The sequence below is a fragment of the Sminthopsis crassicaudata genome, chromosome 2 (genome assembly GCF_048593235.1).
Source record: "Sminthopsis crassicaudata isolate SCR6 chromosome 2, ASM4859323v1, whole genome shotgun sequence".
Lineage (NCBI taxonomy): Eukaryota > Metazoa > Chordata > Mammalia > Dasyuromorphia > Dasyuridae > Sminthopsis > Sminthopsis crassicaudata.
The window spans coordinates 245,615,611-245,634,589 of record NC_133618.1 but is presented as its reverse complement, the minus strand read 5'-3'; the positions used below and the strand labels follow the sequence as shown (position 1 = coordinate 245,634,589).

The following is an 18,979-nucleotide window of genomic DNA, read 5'->3' as shown; positions in this document are numbered from 1 at the left end:
CTTTTCTTCTACTGTTTCCCTTGGTGTCCTCTGGATTGTAATTAAGGGTATATTTTTTCCCTAAGGACTAGTCAAATTCTAGTCCTTTCTCTTTTATAACTTCTCCACTATGTAATGGGTGACAGATCAAATGAATGTCTTCCCAGGGAAAACTTTCCTTCTATGTTTTAGGTCATGTGATTGATAAGGTTTAGAATTGGGGTACCTAAATGAAATTAGGTTTGATTGAGGTCTAGTGGCAGGTTCAGGGCACAGGGAATCAAATAGAGCTCCCCTGCAACCCCTTTGGATTTGGCACAAGGATACAAAGTTAAATGAGGTCTAGTAGCGGTACAAGAGTCCCTTGTAAAGGAATTTACAGATCCAAAACCCTAGATTGATAAAAGAGGTTTATTTTGGGGTTTGGAAGTAAAGTCTAGTTAGTAAAGTTGAAGGTAGAATTAAAAGGCATCGGAACCAGAGTTCCAGTGTGCAGAAATCCTTTGTCATGGCAGACGTAAGGCTGCCATGTTTGGGACCTCTGCAAAGAGAGGACTCCAGCTTGGCTCTTTTGTAATAGGGGGATTTGGCTACAAGCTGAAGGGGGCTTGTAAGTGGAGTCCAGGTTGGCTCTGGGCTGGATTTCAGCCAGGGTTAGAATTTGAATTGAATTCAATGAGTTTCAGGAGTGAGCCAGATAACAAATATGAAACTGTTTGTGCTTGGAGTGGAGTCCCCCCTGAGGCAGGATCCAAGGAGGTTTTCTCCTTTAAGGATTTTTCAGAGTTTTGGGGTCCCTCGTCATGATGATTTCTTTTTTTTAAGTAAGGCAAAGTTCAGTTATATCAAAAGATCTGAATCCTTACTTTGCAGTTTTTATGATAGAAAAATGATTTTAGGTGTAGAAGAACTATTTCCAAATCCCAGTTCTGGCATTTATAGTCTTTGTGACCTTGGTCAGTTTTCTTATCTGTAAAGTGAGAAGATTGGACTAGATGGCAACTGAGGTCCCTTTTCACTCTAGATCTTTGAGCCTACAAATACAATGCACAAGAAAAAAAATATATAAAGTGTAGTAAAATATCACTGATTCAGAATAAAAATGGAGAACCATGCATGAATTGGGAAGAAGCCCAAATTGTAAATTTTTTTTAAAAAGAGAAACACAGTTCTATTATTTAAATACATGTTGAAACAAAATATAAACAAATTAAAGGTATAGGATGTGTTCAGGGAAGACTAGTACCTCTCCGGGGGAAGGTTGCCCTGCCCTTTTCAGAGCTGCCTTCCACCTTCAGTATCCACCTGACCCACCTTTCACCTACAGCTCCAAGAAGTTGTAGCCTGCACAGTGGCCACACCCTTGGGCTAAACCAGGTTGAAGGTAACTGTGTGGTGAATCAAGGGATATCTACCTCAAGCATATACAGACTTCCCCTCATAGAATGGGAGGATGACAATAATTTGTTCCAACGTCCATGAAGGCAAGTGAAACAGGTGTTGGAGAGTGCCTAGAGCTTCTTCAGATACCACAGTCACCAAGGTCATCCACTGCATCTCAAGTCGTCACCAATCACCTTGACTCTGTCCTGCCACTCACTGTACAGTGATGACTCTAGAAGAGAGAATGAGGCTGACAACTTCATGCAATTCTGCCTCACTTAAATGCAACTTATGCACAAATCAAAAGACATCACCATAACATTTTACCATTTCTACCTTCAAAGCAGCATAAGGGAGTGAGAAAGCAGCAGGTGTCAACACACTGGAAGCAGTAGTCATGACCCAGCATACAGATAGCCCAGGATATAGGGCAGTCTTCTCATTGGAAGTAGCAGTAGGATTCAGCAGCCCCCTTGGGTTCTGAGCAGCCTTTTAATGATCACACTGCTCAGCTTGATGTGTGAGGAAGGGGCTAGAAAAAGTGCCCTAAAAATTATCTACTTACCCAACCCTGGCCTGATTACCATACCATGCAATTGAAATGCCAAAAATGTTTAAAAACTTCTGCAAAGTTGATTCCATTTACTGTTGGTCCGTGGAATGTATACACACTTATAGACAACACAAAACCCGGTAGACCTGAAACAAACTTGTCTTAGTTGTGAGAGAACTCAACAGTTATCACAGCCAAATAGCAGGTCTGAGTGAAACAAGGTTGGCAAATGAAGGCCAGCTTACTGAAGTAGGAGCTGCATACATAGTTTTTTGGACTGGCCATAGTGAAAGAGCAGTGTGAAGCTGGTGTAGGTTTTGCAATCAAAATTAATCTAGGAAACAAGCTCATATACCTTTCAAAATGAAATGAATTTCAGATTCATGACAATGCGATTGACACTTGCAGGAAAACACGAGGTTACCATCATCAGTTCCTATGCTCCTGCTATGACAAACTCTGATGAGATTAAAGAAAAATTTTGTGAAGACCTTATCATCAATGTGCCAAAAGAGAACAAATTTATAATTCTGAGTAACTTTAATGCTAAAGTAGGCTCAGACTACGAGACATGGCAAGGAGGACTTGGGAAGAATGGAATTAGAAACAGAAAGAGCAGTGATCATCACTTAGTATTGAAGACAGACATCTCATAACTCTCTCATCACTAACGCTGTTTTTCATTTACCTAAACGTACCAAAGCTTCGGTGTCCACTGAACAAACACTGGTACTTAACAAACTATGTAATTGTAAGAAGAGAAAGATGGGATGTGAGAGTGACAAAGATAATGTGTGGCACAGAGTGCTGGACTGATTATAGACTTATCCTATCCAAGCTGAATATTTGCATTCACCAACAACCGTGGTCCCAAGGCAAGAAGACTACTAGAATAATTAAAGTCAAGAGATTAGGGTATATCTCTGAGAGGGAACAGCTTGTTGCTAATTTGGGGTAAATTGAACCAATACACAGTTGGCAACAGCAGAGCCAAAAAGGAGTGGTAGCTTCCATTTGGTGTATAGTATTACATTTGCCCATCTGGGTCAGAACACTCACAAACATCAAGACTGGTATGATGAAAATGATGGAGAAATTCAGAAGCAGCTAAATCCATCTCTAAGAAGATAGTATTCGATTCCATTAAAAGTAAAGTACAATTGAAATTTGAAAGATGCAGGATTCTTGGCTCAGTAAGAAGGCAAATGAAATTCAGTTTTTATGATGCACTGAAGGCCATTTATGGCTGAAAGACCTATGGTGCATCTCAACTATTCCATGATGATTGTACCACACTGATTACATGATCACATATGGTCATATTGAGAACACAACAGAAGTATTTAGTCTATCTTTGAGAATAGACTGAGTACTTCCATTGTGTTCTCAAGGGAACGTCATCAATCAGTGCTAAAGCTATTGATTGTTTACCTCAGGTTGAAATTAATCACTCCCTAGCTAAAGTTCCAAATGAAGAAAAGGTTTTGAAGACTATTAGGCTACTTTTATGTGGCAAAGCACCTGGTACTAATTCTATTTCACTGATATTTACAAGGTGTGTGTGGGGGGTGTCCCTGATTTCCCATATAAAAGCTGAAATTTTCCAGATTATATGGCAAGAGAAAGTTATGCCTCAGGAATTCACGGATGCCTCCATTGCCTGTCTTTATAAAAGTAAAGAGAATAGATTGCCCTGTGACAATTGTGGGAAAGAGAGAGGAGAGGAAGGAGATCTCTCTCTTAGATATTGCTGCAATGAGTCTTGCCAAAGTCCTTTTTTATAGGTTATCCTATACCTGGAAAAAATTCATCTACTTGAGAGCCACCTGAGTATCTTCAGAAGGGGTCAAGGAACAGTTGACATGATGTTTACTGCCTGAGAACTCTAGGAGAAATGCGAGGAGCAAAACAGAGTTCTGTACACAATATTTGTAGATCTGACCAAGGCCTTTCACACTGTCAGTCTAGAGAATTTATGGAAAATTATGTCAAAATTTGTCCAGAGAAGTTCATCAGTATATGTCAATATCCTGACAACATGTTTGCCCAGGTTCTAGACAATGGACAATGCTCTCAAGCTTTCCTGGTCACCGATGGAGTGAAACAATGTTGTGTGCTTTTTTTAGCATGGTGTTTTTAGCCAAGCTGTCAAATGCTTTCAAAGAGGACAAACATAGAGTTAAAGTCAGCTACTGCATTGATGGCAAATTTTTCAACTTCAAAAAGCCACAAACCAAAACTAAGTGGAGGGAGTGCTGGTGCATGATTGGTGCAGATAACTGTGCACTCAATGCGGCCTCCAAAGCTGAGATGCAACAAAGCACCAATCAATTCTCTGCTTGTGCTCATTTTGGCCTAATAACCGACACCAAGAAAACACAGGTCCTCTCAGACCTGTGGAGGAGGAAGGAATTTATGACCAGAGGAGAACTAGAGATCATTATTGATCACAAAATAGTAGATTTTGATTACATCAAACTAAAAAGTTTCTGTACATAATGCAAACAAGATTAGAAGGGAAGTAACAAATTGGGAAAATATTTTTAAAGTTAAAGGTTCTGGTAAAGGTCTCATTTCCAAAATATATAGAGAACTGACCCTAATTTATAAGAAATCAAACCATTCTCCAATTGATAAATGGTCAAAGGATATGAACAGACAATTCTCAGATGATGAAATTGGAACTATATCCACTCATATGAAAGAGTGTTCCAAATCACTACTGATCAGAGAAATGCAAATTAAGACAACTCTGAGATACCACTACACACCTGTCAGATTGGCTAAGATGACAGGAGCAAATAATGATGAATGTTGGAGGGGATGTGGGAAAACTGGGACACTGATGCATTGTTGGTTGAGTTATGAAAGAATCCAGCCATTCTGGAGAGCAATCTGGAACTATGCCCCAAAAAGTTATCAAACTGTGCATACCCTTTGATCCCGCATTGCTGCTATTGGGCTTATATCCCAAAGAAATACTGAGGAGGGGAAAGGGACCTGTATGTGCCAAAATGTTTGTGGCAGCTCTTTTCGTAGTGGCTAGAAACTGGAAGATGAATGGATGTCCATCAATTGGAGAATGGTTCGGTAAATTGTGGTATATGAAGGTTATGGAATATTATTGCTCTGAAAGAAATGACCAGCAGGAGGAATACAGAGAGGCTTGGACAGACTTACATCAACTTATGCTGAGTGAAATGAATAGAACCAGAAGATCGCTGTACACTTCAATGTTGTATGAGGATGTATTCTGATGGAAGTGGATATTTTCAACATAAAGAAGATCCAACTCACTTCCAGTTGATCAATGATGGACAGAAACAACTACACCCAGAGAAGGAACACTGGGAAGTGAATGTAAATTGTTAGCACTACTGTCTATCTACCCAGGTTACTTATACCGTGGGAATCTAATACTTAATGTGCAACAAGAAAATGGTATTTACACACATATATTGTATCTAGGTTATATTGTAACATATATAAAATGTATGGGATTTCCTGTCATCAAGGGGAGGGAGTAGAGGGAGGGAGGGGATAATTTGGAAAAATGAATAGAAGGGATAATATTATAAAAAAAATTACTCATGTATATATACTGTCAAAAAAATTATAAATAAATAAAATTTTTAAAAAAGAAAGAAAACACAGGTCCTCCATCAGCAAGAATCATACCATCTATATGTGCAAGCGTCAGGTACTACAAATGGAAAAATTTTGAATGCTGCGGATAAATTTACTTCCCTTGGAAGTCCACATTGATACTGAGACTGATAGATGTATTGCCAGAGCTAGCTCAGTATTTGGGAGGTTTCAAAGGAAGTTCTGGGAGAGAAGGGATATTAGATGGACTGCCAAACAGAGCCGTTGTGCTGACCTCATTGTTGTATTCCTGTGAAACCTGGATGGCATGCCAGCCCCACAATGGGAAATGAATGACTTCCATCTGAATTGTCTAAGGAAGCTTCTAAAGATCACCTGGAAGGATAAGATGCCAGACACTGAGGTCCTTTCTGGAACTAAACCGCCAAGCATTCCAACTCTACTGCAAAGAGCACAATTGGCCACACTGTTTGAATGCCAAATGTAAACTTGCCAAAAAGATTATTTTATGGAGAATTCATGCATAGCGAGCACTCCCAAAGTAGATCCAAAAAAGCGATTTAAGAACACTCTCAAGGTCTCTCTTAAGAAATTTACAATTGATTGCATGATATAGGAGACACTGGTACAGGACTGCCCAGCATGGTGTGCCCTCATCAGGGAAGGTGCTCTATGAGCAAAGCAGAAGTGCATTTAGATAAGAAGAAACGTGAGATGCATAAAGTTAGAGAAGCTACCCCAAATGTTCATAGGGACTATTTGTGTCCAACCTGTGGCACAGCTTTCCAAGCTCATCTTGGTCTGTTCAGCCACAGTTAAACACATTGTAATTCAACTCTAATATATGTCCTTTTTGTCCTCTTTGAGAACGAAGGACAAACAACCATGAACAGACTGACAGAAGAGTTTTAGAAAATCTAGTAAGAGCTTCAATGAGTGTCATTAGAACATTGTTTACAAGCTACTATAAAAGTTCTTGCAAATCATTTCTTTGTTACTTCTTAAGTAACAACCACTCCAGATTATGCCCTCATATGTTTCCTTGAGTCCTATCCCAATCTTTGGCAATTCTAAATTACTGGGATCCCAATGAATAAAGTGCTAGGGATGTGGAGGTTGAGAGCAGAATGTTCAAATCAAATCCCAGGCAGTTATAGAATATATAGAATCATATATATTCTAAGCAGTGGTCCTCAAACTTTTTAAATAGGGGGCCAGTTCACTGTCCCTCAGACTGTTGGAGGGACGGACTATAATAAAAACAAAAACTCACACTCTGTCTCCACCCCTCAGCCCATTTGCCATAAGCCAGCGGGCCGCATAAATGTCCTCAGCAGACTGCATCTGGCCCGCTGGCCATAGTTTGAGAACCCCTGCTCTAAAGTAAGAAAGGAAGGAGTTTGGCTTGTTTCATTGCTGATGGCACTGTCTGAGGTCCTTCAGAAAAGGATTTGCTCTTCAAGTTTGAAAGAATACTAAGTCCTGGTATTTTTGCCTCTCTAGGCAGACAGGGGTATGGATTGGGGAGGGAAAGAGTGAAAGAGAACATTTGGAATTGAAGGCAGAAATACAAATTAAAGATTTCTTTGAGCTGCAAAAAAAATTAATCGAAACACCAAAATTCTCATCAAAAGGTTGGAATGGTTGGTGTGGTCCCTAATATTTGTGGAAAATTTGGATCCTAAAAATAAGAAAAAGTTCTGCAGAGGGAAGAAGAGAAGATTGACATGGATCAGCACTTCTTTTCTGCAAGGCAATTTGTGTAAGTTAGTTTACATCAGATTTCTAGGTAGGATTTTGTGAATATAGTCAACTTGATGACAGTTGGGGAGGTAGGAGGTTGGGAAGGAGAAGGGAATGAACATTTATTAGGCACCTACTATATGCTCAGTGTTTTACAAATATTTCACTTAATTTCACAACAAATCTGTGAAATGTCTTACGACTCCACTAAGTTGAAAAAATCTTGAGGTTAAATGACTTGCCCAGGATCACAAAGTTCTTAAGTGTCAGAAGCTAGATTTGGACAAGGGTCTTTCTGAGTCTCTTCTGTTGCCAGCAGCACTCAGCTTCCTCCAGCAGAAAACAAATAGAACTGAGAAGTAATGGGCCAGCCTGCAAACTACAACTTTTCTGAACCTTCCAAACAGCAAGACCTTCGTGCTTGTTATATACTTGATGAAATTAAATGGCCCGTCCTATTTGGGCCAAGCTCATTTTAGGATTATTAAATCATAAAATGTGGGGCTGAATTGGACTCTAATCACTTTACTGACATTTTACAACTCTATCACAGACTTGTCAAATCTAAAGTGAATAATCTCTTAGTCATTCAGCATCCAACAAGTATCTAAGGAGAGGACAAAAAGAGATATGAAGAAAATAAATTACAAACCCAGCTCTCAAGGAATTTATTCTCCCTTAGCCTACTTAGCACCTTCCAGGTTAAAAAGGATAGGATGTACTTTGCTTCATAGTCCTGGGGGATAGTTATTGGAAATATTTGGATTTGGTTTTGTTTATCCAGATAGTAGAAACCTAGGTCCATAAAATAGCAAAAATCTTTTTCATCTCTGGGCCTAGCTCACCGCACTACACACACATGTTGTTCTGTTTATTCATATATAGCCTAGCTCACCGCACTACACACACATGTTGTTCTGTTTATTCATATATATATATATATATATATATATATATATATATATATATATATATATATATATATATGTACACACACATATGGATACATCCATATATCCATATATCCATAATGAATAAGTGAGACTTTATGAGGTTTTCTCAGTCTATGAAATGGAATAGGTCAGATTAGGCCTAAGTCACATGATTCCTATTTCCAGAGGTCTGCAGAGCCAGAAGATCAGGGCTTGGGCCCAGGTTGAAGGAAGTCACATGATCTCTAGGCCTAGAGGTCTCTAAAGATCAGACTCTAGATCAGCTGCAGGAAGTAACAGGAAGTGACTTGACCATTGGTCAGTGATGGTTACTTCCTTTTAGTCCATTCAATGAAAAGATTTGAGTTCTTTGCTGTTTGACCAGCTTTACTATTTCCAGCCTGTCTGGTCTAGCACATGTTGGAAGCTGAGATGCCTCTGGGGTGTGCTTGGGGCTCTCCCCACAGGGACTAAATAAATGCTTTCTCTTTGTACCTGAAGATGTTTCTGATTAGTTAATTTGGGAAAGGGGTCTAGCATCTGTCTCACACACACACACACACACACACACACACACATATAAATAATATATAAAACTGTTATTCACCAAAAGATAAGTGGCTAAAAGGATATGAACAAAAAAAAGTTCTCAAGGGAAACTATATGAAAGATAAATGCAAATGAAAACAACCCTAAAGTCTTGCCTCAAATCTAGCAAATGTCAAAGATTACAAAGAATGAGAGTAGTAAATGCTGGGATTATGGGAAGATTGGGATACTGGTGCATTGTTGGGGGAGCTGTGAATCAGTACAATGATTTTGGAAAGCCATTTGGACTTTAAAAAAAATCTAAGTGACTAAAATGTCCATACCCTTCTGAACCAGAGATTCCACTATTATGGATACAACCCCAAGGAAATCACTGATAAGAAAGCTTCCATGTCCAATAAAATATTTATAGCAGTATTTTTTTTTTGCATGACAGGAAAAGAAACAAAAATGCCCATTGATTAGGAATTGGCTAAACAAATTGTAATATATGGATGTAATGGAATATTACTATGCTGTAAGACATAAAAAAAATGTGACTAACACAGAGAAGCATAGAAAAACATGATAATGCAGAATGGAGTAAGCAGAGTCAAGAAAATAAAGCACATGACTACAACAATGTAAGTGGGAAGAATAAAAATTACAAAACAACTAAGAGAATAAACATAGCCCCACAGAGGACATATGAAAAGAGAGACCTTCTCATTCCTTTGCAGAAGTGGGAGGTCCACAGGTGTGGAATATAGCATCTATTTTCAGAATTTTTTAATGTATTAATTAATTGATTTTTTTTCGTTTTCTTCTTTTTCTTTAAAAAAATACTTTGTTATATGAGATGGATATCTGGGAGGAGTGAAAAGAAGAACTACTAAAAGAAATGTAGGTGATATAAACACAAAAAAAATCAATAAAAATTTATTTTAAAATACCACTTTGAAAGTTCATAGGAAATAATCACTTCAACTGGGGAAATTTTCATAGAAAAGGTGGAATTTGAACTCCATTAGTCAACCCCCCAAAGAGATGAGAGCTTAAATTGGGATGGGATGGAATGGAGTGGGATGGAAGGAGAGAGAGAGAGAGGGGTTTAAGGATAGATTGGGAATGGAAGCTACAACTTGTGCTTTTGGCACTAGGAACAAATTTAGACCTATATGACTTGTAGAAAGAGTTTGCACACCAAGCATAGTACAGACAATAACTAGGGAGGTTTTAGACACACAATAAATACCAAACAATGACCCAACAAAAATACCAGATCCCTAAAATGACCCCCAATTCTAGCATGCAAAGTGAAGTCATTAATTGCCTAATAAGGTAGCTGAATTTTATCTAATTTCCACAAATGCTCTTGTTTACCAAACATGGAAATGCCATAAAGCAGTTTTCAGTCATTTAATTAAGATTAAAAAATTGGTCTCACATAGTGGTTAATCACAGTTTTATCGTTTTAAAGCAATATATTTAATGAATCCTGAAGTACAATACTATGCATTAAACTTAATCCCATAATTAAATGTTGAACAACTGATAAGAATTTAACATTTGGTTCTCAAGGAATGTTTCTGAGAACAGTTAATTGTCTGATACTTAGGGGAAGAGAGACAGAGGTGGTGAAGAAGAGGGAGAACAAATATCAGAAACCTTGAAATGTTAGATAAAACATTCCCAGTAACTGCAAAACTGACTTTAAGCCCAGCACCATTTTGCCTCTGTATTTCCAGATTGGTCCATGGGTTTTCCAATTGTGCCTTCAAAAAAAAAGCAGTCCCACTTTTAAGATATTTAGAATGGTGAACATACTATTTGATAAGTCTCTTCCTCTTCTCCATCTCCCTTCTTCCTCTTATCACTCCCTTCCTGAACACTCAGCTGAGCTTTGAGATTCCTCTTGAGAACAGCAAAACCTATCAGTAGAAAACCATATAAGAGCCTGGCAAATGGGCAGCAGGTACTTCTCCTTTGTTTCCCCATGTGGAGACACTGGGAAGCCTGCTTCTTGTGTTCAGGAAAAACCCTACAGTGTGAAATACAAGTGTCTTGGAGAGACTATAGCAGATATGGACATTCTGGGTCTGGTTCTAAGCTAAATACACAAGGAAGAGGAGGCTCTTTGAGATAGGTGCCTATAATCTTTTGAGTTTGAAAGATAAGAAAGGGTACCTCCACATCCTGGCATTCCAGACTTTGGGTTGGCAGCCAAAGTAGTATCAGTGTTCCAAAGATAGGCTTTCAAGAGTGAATTTTGGAACTTCAGCTTGGTGAGCTGAGATAAAGGCTATATCTTTGGATATGAACTTAGTGGGAACAATGCTATGTAGAAAGAGCTAAATTGAACTTACTCTTCCCCTACACACCAGAATAGCATATGGGAGATTATGCCTCCAAGGCATATGGGAAATGTTTGTATATATTTATTCTTGGTATATTTTAAGTAAATATCCTTTAAGAAAACTTACCTGGTGTTCAATGGTTCAATAGAATTGGCTCAGAAGCTCTTCCTGGGTAAGAACCAAAGTGCAAATCAAGAGTCACCTCAGATCACACCACCTTGCAAGTACCAAAAACTTTCAAACCCCTAGAACTGATTCTAAAAATATCAGTATGGGGAAAGCCTTAAATTTGAAATAGTACCCTTTAATCCCCAACACTGGGAACAGAACTCAATATTAACATGAAATTTCAAATCAAGAAATAGGTGGAAAAATGAACAAGCAACAACAAAATAACCTAACCAAAAAAGCTGCTATGGGTTAGGGAAACAAAAACTCAGAAGATGACAAAGAGATCAAAATAGATAAAAGCAAAGCCTCAAATTAAAAACATTAATTAGATACATGCACAATAATTCCTAGAATAGTTTAAAAATTATTTTTAAAATAAAATAAGAATGGTAGGTGGAAAACTTAATAAAGAAATGAAAGTAAAGGAAGAAAACTAAGAAAAAATGATTAAGAGTTTGGTAAAAGAGGCACCAAAAATACTGAAGAAAATAACATCTAAAAAACCAGAATTAGCCAAATGGAAAAAAACATATACAAATGCTCAGTGAAGAAAAATATTCCTTAAAAATTAGAATTGGGCAAATAGAAACTAATGATTCCATGAGACATCAAGAAACAATAAAGCAAAGTCAGAAGAATGGAAAAAGAAAGAAAGAAAGAAATTGTGAAATATCTTACTGAAAAGAAAAAAAAAAACTGACCTGGAAAATAGACTGAAAAGAAATCATTTAAGAATTATTAGATTACTTGAAAGCCATGATCAAAGAAAGAGCCAGACATCATATCTCAGGAAGTTATTAAGGAAAATTACCCTGATATCTTTGATTCAAAGGATAAAATAGAAACTGAAAGAATATACTGATTACCTGAAAAAGATTCTAAAATGAAAAGTCCTAGGAATATTATAGCCAATTCTAAAGTTCCCAGATCAAAGAGAAAAGACTTTAAACACTCAAAAAGAAACTAACCATGGAGCTACACATAGGATCACACAAGATTTAGCAACTATCAAATTAAAGAAGCTGAGAGCTTAGAATAAAATACTTCAGAAAGCAAAAGATCTGGGATTACAACCAAGAATAACCTACCCAGTAAAATTGAATATAATGCTTCAGGGGGGAAAATGCATATTAAATGAAACAAAGAAATTTCAAGAATTCCTAGAGAATTCCTTTTCAGAGATGAAAAGAAAATTTCATTTTCAAATGCAAGTGTCAAGAGAAACATATAAAGGTAAACATGAAAAAGAAAACTTAAAGAGACTCAATAAGGTTAAACTATTTACCTTTCTACATGGGAAGATGATACATGCATTTTCTAAGAATTTTATTATTATTAGGGCAGTTAGATTCTACATAAAAAGAAGGTGTAGAAGTGAACTAATTATGTCAGAATGATATAAAAAAATGGATAAAATATTAAGAGAAATGCCCTGGGGAAATGGGGAAGAGAGAGGTAGAAGAGGGAAGATCATTTCACATAAACATCTTGCAAAGAAGAACTCTTATACTGAAGGGAGAAATGGTGGGCAAAACTTGAAAACTGAATCTAAATTGGAAAATACATAAATATATAAAATATGCATTCTACATATATGCATAAATATATGTGTGTATATATGTATAGGTATGTATGTATTTGTACGTGTGTATATTGCCACATCACTTAAACTACCAAAGAATTATCTTATAGAGCTAGGAAAAATAATAACAAAATTCATTTTGAAGGACAAAATGTAAAAAAATATCAAATCAATGGAGGAAAAAAATCTTTAAAAAGGCGACTTAGCAGTTTTAGATTTCAAACTATATTACAATGCAGTAATCACCAAAATAATCTGGTACTGGCTTAAAAATAGAGTGATAAGTCAGTAAAATAGATTGTGTACCCAATAGTAGTAAATTTCCATAGTAATCCAAAGATTTAAGATTTTAAATAAGAACTCAATATTTGATAAAAATTGCTAGGAAAACTGGAGAGCAGTTTGGCAAAAATTAGATTTAGACTTACATTTCAAATGGTAAAAATGGATAAAAGACTTGGACATAAAGGTTTATATAAATAAGTTTGGGGAGAATGGAAAAATGTATGTGTCACATTTGTGGAAAAATAAAAAAATTAATGAACAGAGATAGAAAGGATTACAAAAAGTAAAATAATTCTAAATTACATGAAATTAAAAAGATTTTGCACAACTAAAACTTGTGTAACCAAGATTAGAAGAAGAAAAAAGGAAAGTGGTAAAAAAAAAAAAAAAAAAAAAAGTTTTTATAGCAAGTTTCTCTGACAAAGGCCTCATTTCTCAAATATATATAGAATTTTGTCAAAATTATATAAATAAGAGCCATTCCCCAATTGATAAATGGTCAAAGGATATGAATAGACAGAGAGGATATTAAGGTTATCTATAATCATATAAAAATGCTCTATCACATAAAAATACATATGGATTAGAGAAATGCAAATTAAAACAACACTGAAGTACCACTTGACATCTATCAGATTAATTAATATGACAGAAAAGAAAAATGACAAATTCTAGAAAAGATGTGGGAAAAACTGGGATTAATACATTGTTGATAGAGTTGAAGTATTCCAGTCATTCTGGAAAACAATGTGGAACTATGCCCAAAGGGCTATAAAATTGTGCATATCCTTTGATTTAGCAGTATCACTACCAGGACTGTATCTCAATGAGATCAAACAAAAGTTAAAAGGACCTATATGTACAAAAATATTTATAACAGCTCTTTTTGTGGCAGCAAAGAACTAGGAGTCAAAGAGATGTCCTGTCAGCAATGGGGAAATGGCTCAACAAGTTGTGATAAGTAATTGTGATAGAATACTATTACACTAAAAAAAATAAAGAACAGCATGATTTCAGAAAAACCTGGGAGATTTTATATATATTGCTGCAAAATGAAGTAAGAATAACTAGGAGAACATTGTACACAGTAACAGCAATATTGTACAATGATCAATTGTAAATAACTTACCTATTCTTAGAAATACAATGATCCAAGACAATTCCAAATGTTCCTCCACAGAGAGAATAATCCTTGAATGCAGATTGAAACATACCTTTGTTTTACTTTTATTGTTTTTTTAAATTTTCTTTTGTAATATGGCTTCTAATATAAAAATATGTTTTATATGTACAACTGATATCAAATTGCTTGCCTTCTGAAGACAAGACTAAAGATAGGAGGAGAATTTGGATCTTAAAAAATATTAAATGATTTTTAAAAATTTACATGTAAATGGAAAATATTAATGAAATAAATGTTGAAAACAAAACAAGTAGAAAAATTGTCCATCTCCCAGCCATTGCTTCTAAGTCTGCTCTCTGGTGACTAGCAAAACAAATTCAGTCTTTCTTCTACCCTTTAAATATTTAAAGACAATTAATGAGGTCCCCTTAAAAATCTTCTCTTCTCCTAGCAGTACCATCTCCTCCAATTAATTCCCATATGGCCCATTCTCCAGTCCCTTCACTATTCTAGTTAGCCTTTTCTTATTTATTATTTCTTATTATTATTTCCAGCTTGTCTATGCATTTCATAAATTGTAGTGTCCAAAACTGTGCCAGCATTTCAAATAGTCTGATGAGTGCAATATAGCAGAACTCACTTTGTTGTGTATATCATACTTCAAGAGAAGAAGGATATCTCAGTATAACATTTGCTTTAGAGAATTCCATGTTATATTAACGAATTATATTAATCTTGAAGGCTACAAAAACTCCCGGGGCATTTGTACAAAAACTGTTATCTATCATTTCTTTGCCATTCTACATTTGTGAGGTTTTTTGTGCTTTTTTTTAAATACAGGGCAGAACCTTATTTTTAGCTCAATTAAATGTCATCTCATTTCAGACTGCTCACCATTCCAGTCTGTGGAGATCTTTTGGGTACTTTATTACCCAATAGATTATCTATCTTTCCCAGTTTTGAATTATCTCAAAATCCAATAAGCATGTCAACAGTATATTCATTTAAATTATTGATTTAAAATGTTAAACAGCATAGTCCTGCTCTATTAAGAGATCACCAGCTAGGAAGATATTAAACCATTAGCAAGTCTCTGAGTAAAGTATTTTATCATTTTTCAAGTCTATATAATTATAATTTCCACTCTGCCATATTTTTCCATTTTGTCTATAAGACTATTGAGACAGCTTGTCAAATACTTAGATTGTCCAAAAGACAAAGATGAAACAGATTCTATTATATATAGCCGGCAAAGAATAATATATAAATCTAAAACAATTTTATTTTCAATTATTGTCAATTCTTCCAACAAATGACTTTTGAACATATATTATGTACATGGTCCTGAAATAGAGGGTGAAAGGGATACAAAATACCCTATAACATAGTAGAAATCACTTTAGTATCTGGAAAAAAAGTAGGGTCAATTTAGTTCTGCATAAGATAGATCCTAACCAAATTCACATCCAAAGGCAGAATTGAGTCCTTGTTTCAGTTTACTAGGCTGGGGCCCCAAAGATCACTGTTAAAGATGACTACTCCTTGCTCCTTGGGCATGAATGCCTTAAAATCTGGAATTCTGGGGTGCTTAGGTACTTTCCTTAGTAAGATCATACAAAATAGAGAGGATAAAACAAGTACAAGAATAACTATCATAAAAAGAAGTACATTGAAGGAAATATTGCATTTAAGAGTATCAACAATTTGGAGTTTGAAAGGACTTCAAGGGCCATCAAGTCAAAATTCTTCATTTCACAGTTAATAATATCAAAACAGAGATTTTAATTTTAACCCAGATCTTATGAATCTTAATCTAACATTCTTTCCACTGCCACACTATATATCACAAATTTGTGCGACAGGTGATAGAGTGAATAGAAATTCACTGATTGTCCAAGATCACAATGTTACTAAAGCATTGAAGCAAAGACTCAAATCCAGGTCTTAAGACCCCTAGTCTAGAGTTCTTTCTGTTATACTACATTGCCAAAGATGAAAGTAGAGGATGTTTTCAAGTTATACTGAATAGATCAGTTTGGAAGAATGATCATTTGTTTAATAATTGACAAAAATAGTAATTAACACACTTTCAAGAGATAAGTTATGATAGAATAAGACCTTTTCTTATTTCCTTCTTTAACATACATTATCCACTCTCCTAAGTCAGCTTGAGGGTTTGGGCCAAATTCTCATTTCTTTGTGGCTTCTATAGTGGGGAAGGGGTCCTGACTTCTACAATACAATGTCCAAGAGAAAAGAATGGATACTTTAAGCGGCCTAAAGTCATTTCTAACCACATGTAATAGCCACAGCTATTTCCAACTGAGTTAAATTAAAAGTAGATCAAATAATCTCCAAATTTAATTAATTTATTACATCACAATTTTTATATTGCCCACTGATCATCAAATTCCAGTAGATCCTTATTCTTTAGCATCAACTATAAATACTGCTATTTGGCATTTAAAGCTCTCATAGCCTTGATCTTTCTTGCCTCCCAATTCTTATACATTCTTCCTTCCCCTGAACTTTGTACCAGAATCATGCTTATATTTACCTATTTATTCTTTTTTTCATGCTTTATTATCTTCAGCTGTTTCCCGTATCTGGAATACACTTCCTTTTCACCTTTATCTCTTGGAATCTCTGGTTTCCTTCAAGATTCAGCTTAAGTACAACCTTCTTCAGGAAGACTTTCTTGATACTTCCCAAAATTACCTTTTAAATTCATTTTACATTCATTACATATAAATTATACGTGTAATAGGTTGTAAGGTATGGTATCTGACCATATTCACTTGTAGGTCACTCCTTGCCATTTCTATGGAAGTCTAGGTATATGTTAAATGATTTATTTATCATTGATACATTTATGATGCCTTCTGATTAATTTAATTAGCTCAAAGCTCTACATTAATGCAATGAATATTAATTATTCAAATAAACTAGAGAAACATTCTTTTCCAGAAGTAATTATTCTGATTTATTGATGTTAAAATAAATATTAATAATTACTGTGAATATATGTAATTTTTAAAACTGACAAAAATACATATTTGTAACTTTACAATACTTTGCTATGACCAATGTCATAGGCCATGTCATCTCAAATCCTTCATATAACAATAGTTTACAACTTTTTACTTGTCAAGAAACTCTGTCTTAAATCATTTAACTCATTCTAGATAAAAAACCTTAAAACAATTTCAAATTTCTCTTCAGAATTAGTCCTTTTCTCTTTGTTCCTTCTTCAATGAATAGAGGAAAAAGTGTTTCCAAAATATACTGTACCATTTTTGATGTACAATCATTTCAATCATGTTCAACTTTTTGTGACTCCTCTTGTGTTTTCTGGGCAAAGGTACAAAGGGCAAAGGTGGTTTGCCATTTCCTTCTCCAGATTATTTTACAGATGAAGAAACTGAGGCAAACGGGGAGGGGTAAGTGACTTGCCCAGGGTCACACAGCTAGTGAAGTCAGACTCCAGTTCTCACTTCCCTCTAGCTCCTCATGAACTCTGTAACATGAATCACTTCATTATACAACAGCCAAATAGTCACAATAGGAAGATATTTCTCCTCACCTTCATCCTGGCTTCTCCACAGATTCTCCACAGATCCATATGGACCACAGGTAAAACACAAGGCTTCTCAGTCCATAGGGAGAGCTCATTTAAGCCCCTTCTTAGCTGTCACTTCCAACTGTCAACACTGTCTTTTCTCAACATTCTATCTAAGTTCTTAAAACTACAATATCTATAGTCTGTCAAAGAAAGGGATGGTATGTGTATGTGTATATATAAAACCTCACCCATTAGAATTGAGAACAGGGATTATTTCATCTTATCTTTCTCTTCCCAATATTTTTCATAGTCCCTGACACAGTCAGCACTTAAATGTTTGTTGAATGACTGACTGATCAGGGTAATTAGGTATTTTCATTATCTCCTATAGGCAACTGAAAGATATCTGTAGTCTATAAAAGAAGGCAAGCCTAAAAATATCAAGCAATCAAATGACTCAAAGGAAATGAGCCGGACTGGTTAGTGTGAGCTTGGAGAAGTCTCTCACTGCTCTCTTTACACTGACTCTTACTCATCTATAAAATGAAGGGGTTAAATTCCCAAAACATTTCTAGTTCTGAGATTCTATTATTCTAAATCATATCAAAAGCTGACAAGCTAAAAATGAGTTATAAGATGACTATTAGACACTTGGGTTCTCTTCTCAGGTCTTTAACCAATTATGACACCTTGAAAAATTCCATTCTCCCTTGGGACCCAAGAGACTCTTTAAAATAAGATGGTTATCTTACCCATAATAATCTCTGAAAAATGTTCTGGGCTCTTTGGAGTAGGATGGGGAGGGCTCAAGGAGAAATGGGGATTGTATTAAAATAAAATATATCAATAAAAATATTATTTAAAAATAAATAAAAAGATGTTCCTATTTTTAATATCTAAAAATCTAATGCTCAATTCCCAACAAGACATTCATATTCGAAGCTAAAAAATCCTAGATTTCAAATAGAAGTCATTTTCTTTTTCCCTAAATCCACCCTTTTCCCTCACTTCCCTATTTCTGTGAAGTACATCACACTCTTTCTAGCAATGCTCTTTTGTATTCTTGGAATCATCCTCAATTCTTCACATCCCCTCAACCCATATCCCTCAACTGCCAAGTTCAGGGAATTCCATCTCTATACTATCTTCTCCATCCACCCCCTTCTTCATTATTT

At 35.6% G+C, this 18,979-nt stretch overlaps 1 long non-coding RNA gene across 1 annotated transcript; it reads right to left on the bottom strand.

Annotated features, from left to right (window-relative positions):
* Positions 1-1,103: 1,103 nt before the first annotated feature.
* On the bottom strand, positions 1,104-17,901 carry LOC141555664 (uncharacterized). Its single transcript, XR_012486291.1, has 4 exons — positions 17,826-17,901; positions 14,249-14,310; positions 10,552-10,655; positions 1,104-1,594 (listed from the first exon to the last, which is right to left on the bottom strand). It is a non-coding gene; the product is annotated as an uncharacterized LOC141555664 (long non-coding RNA).
* Positions 17,902-18,979: the final 1,078 nt, after the last annotated feature.